Raw genomic sequence first — 10,307 nt, 5'->3', positions numbered from 1 at the left:
CCTGCCTCTGCCTCCTGAGTGCTGGGACTACAGGCATGCACCACCACGCCCAGCTTGATTGAATAATGTTTTCTGTTTATTTATTTACTTTGAGACAGGGTGCTACATAGCCTCAAAGTCACAGAAATCCAGTTGCCTCTCCTTCCCGAGTGCTGGGATTAAAGTCATGTGCTACCATCCCTGGCTCTATTTTTTATTTTTAATAATATCTTCATGTGGGAGGGGGATGTACACAGGAGTGCATGTGTCTGTGGCAGCCAGAAGAGGATGTCAGATTCACTGAAGCTGGAGTTATAGGTGGTTGTGAGCCCTCTGACATCGGTGCTGGGAAATGAACTCTGGTCCTCTGCAGGAAAGTGTTAAAACTAGTCACACACAAACCATGCTCAAAGGTTCAACCACTTCTCCCTTAATAAGCAGTGAAAAATGTTCTCCTTTAAGCATTTTTAATCCCAGAAGAAGGAAAGTGTTGTTAACCACTGAACCATCTCTCTATTCCCCCTCATTTGTTTTTTGTTTCTGAGACAGAGTCTTGCCCCATAACTCTGGCTGGCTTGGAACTCACTCTATAGGACAGGCTAGCCTCAAACTCACAGCAATTCCCCTGCTCCAGCATCCCTCCCAAATACAGGGATTACAGGTTTGCACCACCACACCTAACAGAAGCACTAAATTTAGATGGGAGGGGAGCACTTGAGTATTTAGACATCAAATAAAACTGCTTCTGGCTTTGGTTGATTTCCCTACCAGGATGAAGGTTAAAAGAGTAAAAACACTTCAGACAAGTTAACTTTGCCTACACCTGACCCTTTCACAAGTATCTCACTAAACTTCCCAAGTTGAAGTCAGTGCATTCCAGACAGATTTTTTTCAAACACATCCTCTAATCTCCAGTTTCAGTAAGTATATGGTCTGGGTCCCAAAATGTGTGCATTTCTCAGCTAAAGAAAGTAAAGTCCTCTGCCTTTTACCCACCTGGATCAATCAATTCCATGTTATAGGGTCTATTGCTTCCATATTTTCAAATCTTTCCCTTGTTGTTGTTTCTGTTGTTGTTTTGAGACTAGGTCTCACTATGTAGCTCCAGGGATCCCACAAGATGGTTTAATGGGTAAAGCTTTGAATTAGATCCCCAGGACCCACATGATGAAAAAAGAGAACTGATTCCTGAAAGCTGTTCCCTGATCTCCACACATATGCTATGGTATGTGTGCACAAACACACACACGTGCACACACACTAAATAAATAAATTAATTAATTAATTAAGTAAGTAAGTAAGTAAAACAAAACAACTTCTTGTGGGGGCTGGGGATGTGGTAGCTCAATTAGAAGAAAGCGTGCTTAGCATACATTAGTTGCCTAGCGTGCATGAAGCCCTGGGTTCAGTTCTCAGTCCTACATAAAACTGGACCTGGTGGTGTATACAAGTAATTCTAGCACTCCAGAAACAGAGGCAAAAGATTAGAACTTGGAGGTCATCCTCAACTGCATAATGAGTTCAAGGCCATCCTGAGTTATAGAGACCCTATTTCAAAAACGAAAAATTCCTGTGGAGACCCAAGGATGGGGATGTCACTCTCTGATTGGCCAATGCTGGATTAACTCATGCTGCAGGAAGAACAGCTCCACTGTGCCTTGTGGACTGAAGAGCTTTTCTCTACATATAAATCATAATGTCATGAGTTGGATCCCATGATTCCCGTGCCCTGCGCAATGTGGCCCCCACTGCCTTGGCAGCCTCCTTTGATTGGACTGCCCTACTTACCTTTGGCCTCCAGCCATCCCAGCCTGATGTCACTACTGTTAGGCTTTCCATATGTAATTTTTCTCTGCCAAATACAAGGTTCCTTTCATCATGCCCCATTTGACCAGTTTGCTTGTACTTAGTTTTCAAAGGACAGATCAAATGTCATTTCCTCAAGGAAATCTTGGGTTGATTCATACACTAAATTATATCCCTCACTTTATATTCCCCAACAGCCACTAAACTTCACTTTCTGTATTTATCATAATCACAACTAAATTCCAGCTAAGTATTTACTTTTATTTCTTTGAGGACAAAATACCTATAGAAATAATTTTTCAATATATATTTTTATTGAATTTTTATGCATTTCATACATGTTAATCGTATTTAGATCCCACCTATCTGTACCTCCCATACATCCCCCCTTCACTGGGTTTCATGCATTCTGTCATACATGTTAAGGCCTATTGAGTCAAGTTTGTGTCCCCAGTTGTCTTTTGGTATGATTTCATTCACTAGAGCCTGTTCATCCTGTCTAGCATCACTCCCTTTAAGAAGACCAACTTTCCTTTACCCAGCAGTAGTTCCTTGGCTAAAGTTGAGGCCTACCCATTTCTCCAGCTCTGTGCTGGGTTTTTATCTGATTGAGTTTGCAAAGGACTTGTGCGTGATGTCATCATCGCTGCATGATGTCATATGAATAAGTTCCCAGCCACATGGAAGACTCTTTCCTTCGGGTTATATATCACCCTTGGCTCTTACAATCTTTCTGCTCCCTCTTCCACAATGGTCCTTGAGCCCTGGGTGGGTGAGGTTTAATATGAGTCCTATCCAGGGACATGCACTCTGCAGTCTCCTATTCTCTACACCTTGGTCATTTGTAACCTCTGTTAATCATCCTCTGTTGAATGAGGAAGCTCCACTGGTGAGAGTTGAGGGATGCATTAGTATTCTCTCTACCCCTGTTCCACTATGTTCCTTGAGCCTTAGGTGTAGAGGTGCCACTGTAGATATGTCACTTAGGGTTGAGCATCTCACAGACACTATGTGTATGACCAGTTGTGGAACTCTGTAATAGTCTCCATTTTTATCAAATAACTTCAGCAAATGAGCAACTGAAGGACTCCCTTGTGTGGAAGACAATTCAGTCCTTCCCACTGCTCCCCAGACTCCTGGGTCTAGTTTCCTTTTAGCTCTCTCCTTTGTACACCAATACCAGTTTCCCCCTATGTTGATTGCTCAATATTGTCTAACAGAAAGGATATTTCAGTTCTGCAACAAAGCATTACATGAGGAAATTTTGAGCAAGCACAATTTTCAATGAGTTGTTTTGTTCTCATTTTTTATGTATATGAGTGTTTTGCCTGCATGTATGTAAGTGTATCACATGTGTGAGGCACCTGCAGAGTTCAGAAGATAAGAGTCAGATCCCCTGGAACTGGAGTTATAGATAGCTGTCAGTTGCTATATGTGTGCTGTTTTTGTTTTTGAGACAGTCTCACTATCTTGGCCAGATGACTTCAGACTTCTAGGATGACAATCTGAGCTACAACACTTAGCTTGAATTAGGTATTTCCAAAGGAAATATCAAGGTATTCGGTATAAAGTACTCACACCCCGGGCTGCAGAGAGTTCAGTGGTTAAGAGCATTGGCTGCTCTTGCAGAGGACCCGGGTTTGGTTCCCAGCAGCCACATGGTGGCTAATATAACTCCATCCATAACTCCAGTTCCAGAGGATCTGACACACTCTTCTGATGTCCATGGGCATTGCATAACACAAGCGCACTTACATACATGCAAGCAAAATAGTCATACACATAAAAACCAAAAAGTACTCACACCGTGCCATACATAAGGTTAGTCACTGTGCTAGTTCAGCCTTTTGCAAATTAACTTATTCTCTCTGAGTCTTCACTTATCTGCCCCCTGAAGATTACACCAATTTAATGGTGTTCTTGTGAGAATATCAAACTCATTAATGCTTTGCATCCAGCACAAACCAGACAAGCAATATTTTATTAATACACTCAGATCACAAAATAGTCAGTAGAAATCACAGCCATCAGTGGAGGGACACACAATGGGAGAACTTTTGCTTGTGTCAGTAACTGTGTGCTGACACTGACTCTGGAGAAATATTTGATAACAGTTCCTTCTGTTCTTGGAATTAACTCCACAAAATTTCCAGGACCACGAAAGTGTAAAGATTTACAGTGGCACCTCTATACCTAAGGCTCATGGAACATAGCAGAACAGGGGGCAGAGGAAATACTAATGCATCTCTCAACTCTTACCATTGAAGCCTCCTCATTCAACAGAGGGTAATTAACACAGAAAGCCACAACTGGCCAAAATGTAGAGAATAAGAGATCATAGAGTGTGTGTCCCTGAATAGGACTCCTATATTAAATCTCACCCACCCGGGGCTCAGGGACCATTGCAGAAGAGAAGGTAGAAAGATTGCAAGAGCCAGTGGTTTTGGAGGGCCACAAGGAAACAGTCTTCCAGGTAGCTGGGAACTTGCTCCTATGAACTTACAGCGAAAGTGACAACATGCACAAGACCCATGCAAACTCAAACCAGACAAAAACCCAGCATAGACCTGGGGAAATGGGTAAGAGGCCCCAATCTTAGCTAAGGAACTAGCTAATCACTGAAAAGTTGATCACTGCTGGGTGAAGGAGAGTTGGTCTTCTTAAAGGGAGTGATGCCAGATAAGCAGATTAGTCTCCAGTGGATGAATTCACACCAAGGGACATCTGGGGACACAAACTCAACTCAATAGGCCTTAACATATATGACAGAATGCATGAAATCCTGCGGGGGCAGGCTACGGGGTGTGCAGATAGGGGAGGGGTGTCTAAATATGATTAAGATGTATTATATGCAATGCACAAAAATTAATGGGGTCTGGAGAGATGGTTCAACGGTTAAGAGCACTGGCTGCTCTTGCAGAGGACCCGGGTTTGGTTCCCAGCACCCAAAAGATGACTAACAACCATCTATAATTCTGGTTCCAGGGGATCCAATGCCCTCTTCTGACCTCTGTGGGCATTGCCCGACATGGGTACACTTACATGCAGGTGATACGCTCATACCCATAAAATAAAAATAACAAGATTTTTTAATTCAATAAATATATATTTTTTGAAAGCGTGAAGAAAACTTCACACTGCACAAAGTGGCCTGCTTCACCCTAGTACTGGAGAACAAACCCAGGGCCTGGTCGGTGCTGCACAAGTGCTTTACCACTGAACTTCACTCCCAGCCCAGAGACTCTACCCTTATAAGACGTGTTAATAAATCACCTTTTCTTCCCTTCTACCACTCACCTCAATGTATTCTCTCTTGTGGGCATTAAAACTTGCTCAAGTCTTTGCCGTCTTAAAAAAAAAAATCCCTTTATTTTCCCACATTTCCCTTAACTATTCTGCGTCCTTCCTCTTCTCTTTAGTGAACCTTTTAAAATAGATGTCTCCCAGCCTCCCTTCCGGCTCAGCCTTCAGCTTCAGACAGTCTGGCTTCTAGCACCACCCCTCTTCCACTGGAACTCACTTTACCAAAGATACCAGTAAATGTCCCACTGTCTCTCTGAGGACAGTTCTCATCATCTGTGTCTTCTGACAAGCTTATGGCTCCACTAACCAGGTTACATGTCCTCTTAGACAGTTGTTTCCTGGGGCTGGAGAGATGGCTCAGTGGTTAAGAGCACTGGCTGCTCTTGCAAAGGTCCCAGGTTCAATTCCCAGCACCCACATGGCAGCTAACAACTGTCTATAAGTCCAGTTCCAGGGGAATTTGACACCCTCTTCTGACTTCCATGGGCATTGCATGACACAGGTGCATTTACAGGCAGTCATTATACACATAAACATAAAAATAAAATTTTTTTTAAAAAAAAAGAAAGTTTTTTTCTTAACCTGCCTCCCTAGCACCATGCACCTCTCATTTCCTCCACTGGGGATGCTTCCTCTTCCTCCTCAAGGTTGGTACTTTCTCATTCCCAGAGTTCTAGTTTCCCTTTTCCCCTCTCTGCCTGAGGCTATCTTTGTCAAGTGTTACCTGTATCCTAATGATTCAGATTCAAAAGTCTAGCCTGAATCTTTTCTTCTGAGTATCTGGCTCAGCTAGATACTCAGCCCCTGCCCCACATGTTCAGAAGTATATCCCTTGACTTCCCCCTCTAGATCTTCCATCTCTTTAACTCCTTTGTATTGACCAATTTTTCTCTTCCCTGTGGCCTAATCTCTAAGCCAGACCACTCTGGTTTTACTTAAGTGATTACTTACTTTTTTCATTACTCTGACAAAATACCTGACAAGAGCAACTTAAGAGGTCATTTTGGCTCGCAGTTCAAGGATACCCTCTATTACATTGGAGAAGGCCTGGAGGCAGGCTCAAGCAGCAACCAGTTCACACTGCATCCAGGTAAGAAGGAGAGGGATGCTGGTGTTCGCTCTTTATCCCTTTTATTCACTCTGACTCCAGTCCATGGAATGTGGCTGGCCACATTTGGAGTGGGTCTTCCTTCCTCAGTTACCCTTGTTTAGAAAGTCCTTCACAGACATGGTCAGAGCTTTGTTTCCTGTGATTCTAGAGTATGTCAGGTTGAGGACCGATATTTAACTGTCACAGGGATTTCCACCTTCCACCTTGTTGAAGCAGTGTCCGTCTTGTTTCTGCTGCAGCACTGTGCACTCCAGGCTAGCTCGGGGCGCACAGCTAGCACTTTTACCTGCTGAACCACCTTTCCAGCCCTGCTGTTCTGTCTTTTCAATCCATTCTCACTGCCCCACTGTGGTTACTGAGGTATTTCCACATCTGACAGATTATTTTCTTCTTTTCTAAAATCCATTCTTGATGTTATTTGGGGGGTTTCCCCCTCTTTTCCCTGCTCCTTTTCATGTGTGTGAGTATGCATGTTTACATATGTAAGCACACATGTGTGCAAGTGTGCATTCACATGGAGGCCTGAGGTTCGTGTTGAGAATCTTCCTCAATCACTCATCTGTCTTATTATTGAGATAAGGTATTTTAATCAAACTGAGAGCTCACCTGCCAGCTTTCTCTGGGGAACCCCCCGCCTTTACCTTCTGAGGCTAGACTTGCAGATGGGCCACCATGTCTACCCAGCATTTATATGCATTTGGCAGATCCAAACTCTGGTCCTCTTGCTTACACAGCAATCACTTTAAACACTGAACCTTCTCATCAGCCTCCCTTGCCCCACCTCCTTTTCCTGAGATAGGATCTCACTCTTTAGCCCTGCATGGCCTAGAACTCAATATGTAGACTAGGGTAGCTTGAATGCACAGAGATCCACCTGCCTCTGCCTCCTGAATGCTACGATTAAAGGCATGTACCACCATGCTCAGGCTCTATCTCCCTCCCTTCCTTCCTTTTCTTTCTTTCTTTAGATAGTTTTGTATGTATCCCAGGCTGTCCTTGAGCACAATATGTACTGGGACTACAGGTGTGCACCACCACACATGGCACAAAACCCATCCTGTTGCCAAGGATACTTTGGCCATAGTCCCATCCCCGCATAGTGGTTTATATTAACCTGATACTCTGATCTCCACAAAGGCTGCATCCTTGTCTTCTGAACTTTAGAATTTATTTCATTTCTTCAATTAAGACCTGCTCTCTTATGAGTAAGTTACGAATAGTCTCTCCATGAAGCACTCTTCTCTCATGTCCTATACGGCTTCTGTAGTTCATTACTTACTCCTAAGATGTCAGTTTAAACCTCTTCCATGGGCTGGAGAGATGGCTCAACAGTTAAGAACACTTGCTATCCTTCCAGAGGACCTGGGTTTGATTCCCAGCACCCACATGGCGGCTAAGAACTGTCTGTAGTGCCAGTGCCAGGGGACCCAACACCCTCTTCTAGCCTCTGCAGGCCATTGCACACATATGGTGCACTTACACACAAGTAGGCATGAATATTTTGTATTCATATACACAAAATAAAAATAACAAATAATATTTTTTAAAAGAGAGATGGCTCAGCAGTTAAGAGCACTGACTGCTCTTGCAGAGGACCTGGGTTCAATTCCCAGCATCCACATGGTGGCTACGAACCATCCTTAACTCCACTTCCAGAGGAATCTGAAACCCTCTTCTGACCACCGCTTCATTGCATGACACAGGTGTACTCACATGCATGCAGGCAACACACTCATACACATAAAATAAAAATAACAAATTTTTTTTTAAAAGATCCTTTAGTCACCAGGTGTGGTGGTACACACCTTAATCCCAGCACTTGGGAGGCAGAGGCCAGCCTGGTCTACATATCGAGTTCCAGGCCAGCTGGGCGACCCTGTCTCAAAAAGATTAAAAAAAAAAAAAAAAAAAAAAAAGATCTTTTAGTAAACTACTTTCATAGGAAGTTAGGCAGTTTTCACGGAGGCTGCAGGTGTGAGTTAAGTATCCTGTTGCGCACCAGCATGGATTTTTCTCATGCAACTTACACTGTTTGAAAATTACCCATTTCTATGTCCCTTTTCCCAGATCAATATAAAATCTGTAGAGTCAAAGATACACAGCTTATTCACTATTATATACCTGAATGAGATAATCAATGAGCACAATATGTATTGAAGTAAGGATAGTGGTGTGAGCCTTCACCACCTGAATTTAATTGTAGGCAAAGACTAAGACTGAGAAAACAGCATGGGAAATACCACCGGTGGTGTGAAGCAGGGTGAACAGACATGTTTTCCTGAGTCCCTCTTGAGAGACATTCTGTAATGCTGCTTCCCTCCACTCTAGAGCCTTCTGTGCTGTAGGGACTTTCTGAAAGAAGACCTCAGATAATGACTTGGTCTGCTCTGGGTCTGGATATGCACTGATTAAGCTGTCTCTCTCCCTCATGTAGAAATTGAAAACCAAATGACCTATCAACTTCTCCATGCCTAAACTGTGACAAATTAAAAATGCAGAACTGAGCATCCATTTATGCAACAGAAGATGAGATGGACAATTCTTCATTTCTAAAATGTTTTGAAATGTTTCTGATATGTTCTGATTAGGTTAGTTTTCAGTCATCTCAAATCTTGGTAAGCACCCTGTTCCTATCAAATTCACAGCACATTAGCACATAAGTGGCACCTGGCAGCACATGCCTTTAATTCCAGCACCTGGAAGCAGAGACAGCAGATCTCTGCCAGTCTGAGGCCAATTTGGTCTCTGTAACAAGTTCTAAGCCAGTCAGAGTTACAAAGTAAGACCCTGTTTCAAAAAAAAAATTTTTTTTTCACATACATCTTTCAAAAGCACAGAAATTCAAAGGTCACAACTAAAATAACTCATAGTTATTATTCATGCTGGCTGTCACCTCAAAATTGTATGTGTGGGGAGCCCATTGAATCCTGGCTCCCATGCATGCTAACACATTCCCAGCTTCAAAGCTATGCTTTTGACTTGGACACACCCCTAACAAAATACATACTTTCACATGGGCTGTCATTCATGAAATCTCCAAAAGTCATGGTTCAGCAGTTAAGAGCATTTGGTGTTCTATCATGAGGACTGGAGTTGGGATCTTAGCACCCTGTTGAGGGACCCACAAACACCTGTAACTCCAGTTCTAAGGGATCTGATGCTCTTTTGATCTTCATGGGTGCTAGCACAGACACACAGACACATGTAAACACACACTCAAACACATTATCTCTCTCTCTCTCTCTCTCTCTCTCTCTCTCTCTCTCTTTCACACACACACACACACACACACACACACACACACAAAGACTGGGCATGGTGATTCAAGCCTTTAATCCCACCACTTGGGGAAGCAGAAGCAATGGATCTCTGTGAGTTGGAGGGCAGCCTGATCAACATAGCATGTTCTAGGACATCCAGGGCTACATAGTGAGACACTACTTTCAAAATAAAAAGAAAGAAAACAGAAAAGGAGCCAGGCGTGGTGGCACACACCTTTAGTCCCAGCACTCAGGAGGCAGAGGCAGGCAGATCTCTGTGAGTTCAAGGCCAGCCTGGTCTACATAGTGAGTTCCAGGCCAGCTGGGGCTTCAGGGAGACCCTGTCTCAAAAAGACCAAAAAGAAAAAAAGAAAAAAGAAAAGGAAAGTATGATATCAAGTACAATAATTATCATATCCCAAAGCTTCCATATTTACTTTCTTTCTAGAGGTATAGAATAGGTGATTACATGTTATTGCCTGGTACCCCTGTGAGAGAGGAATATTTATTGAAATTATATGAAATTTCTCTTTGCATGAAACAGTTTGGACTGAATTGTGGGCATGCAGTTTCATTGAGTGTTTAGTCATATTAGAAAAGTACAATAATTATCATATCCCAAAGCTTCCATATTTACTTTCTTTCTAGAGGTATAGAATAGGTGATTACATGTTATTGCCTGGTACCCCTGTGAGAGAGGAATATTTATTGAAATTATATGAAATTTCTCTTTGCATGAAACAGTTTGGACTGAATTGTGGGCATGCAGTTTCATTGAGTGTTTAGTCATATTAGAAATCTGGGAGCTTGAAACTACTAAATTCACCAGACCTCATTGCCTCAATTGA

This window comes from Nannospalax galili, unplaced genomic scaffold (assembly GCF_000622305.1).
Source record: "Nannospalax galili isolate Female #2095 unplaced genomic scaffold, S.galili_v1.0 scaffold41, whole genome shotgun sequence".
Lineage (NCBI taxonomy): Eukaryota > Metazoa > Chordata > Mammalia > Rodentia > Spalacidae > Nannospalax > Nannospalax galili.
Note: the sequence above shows the minus strand (reverse complement) of the source record.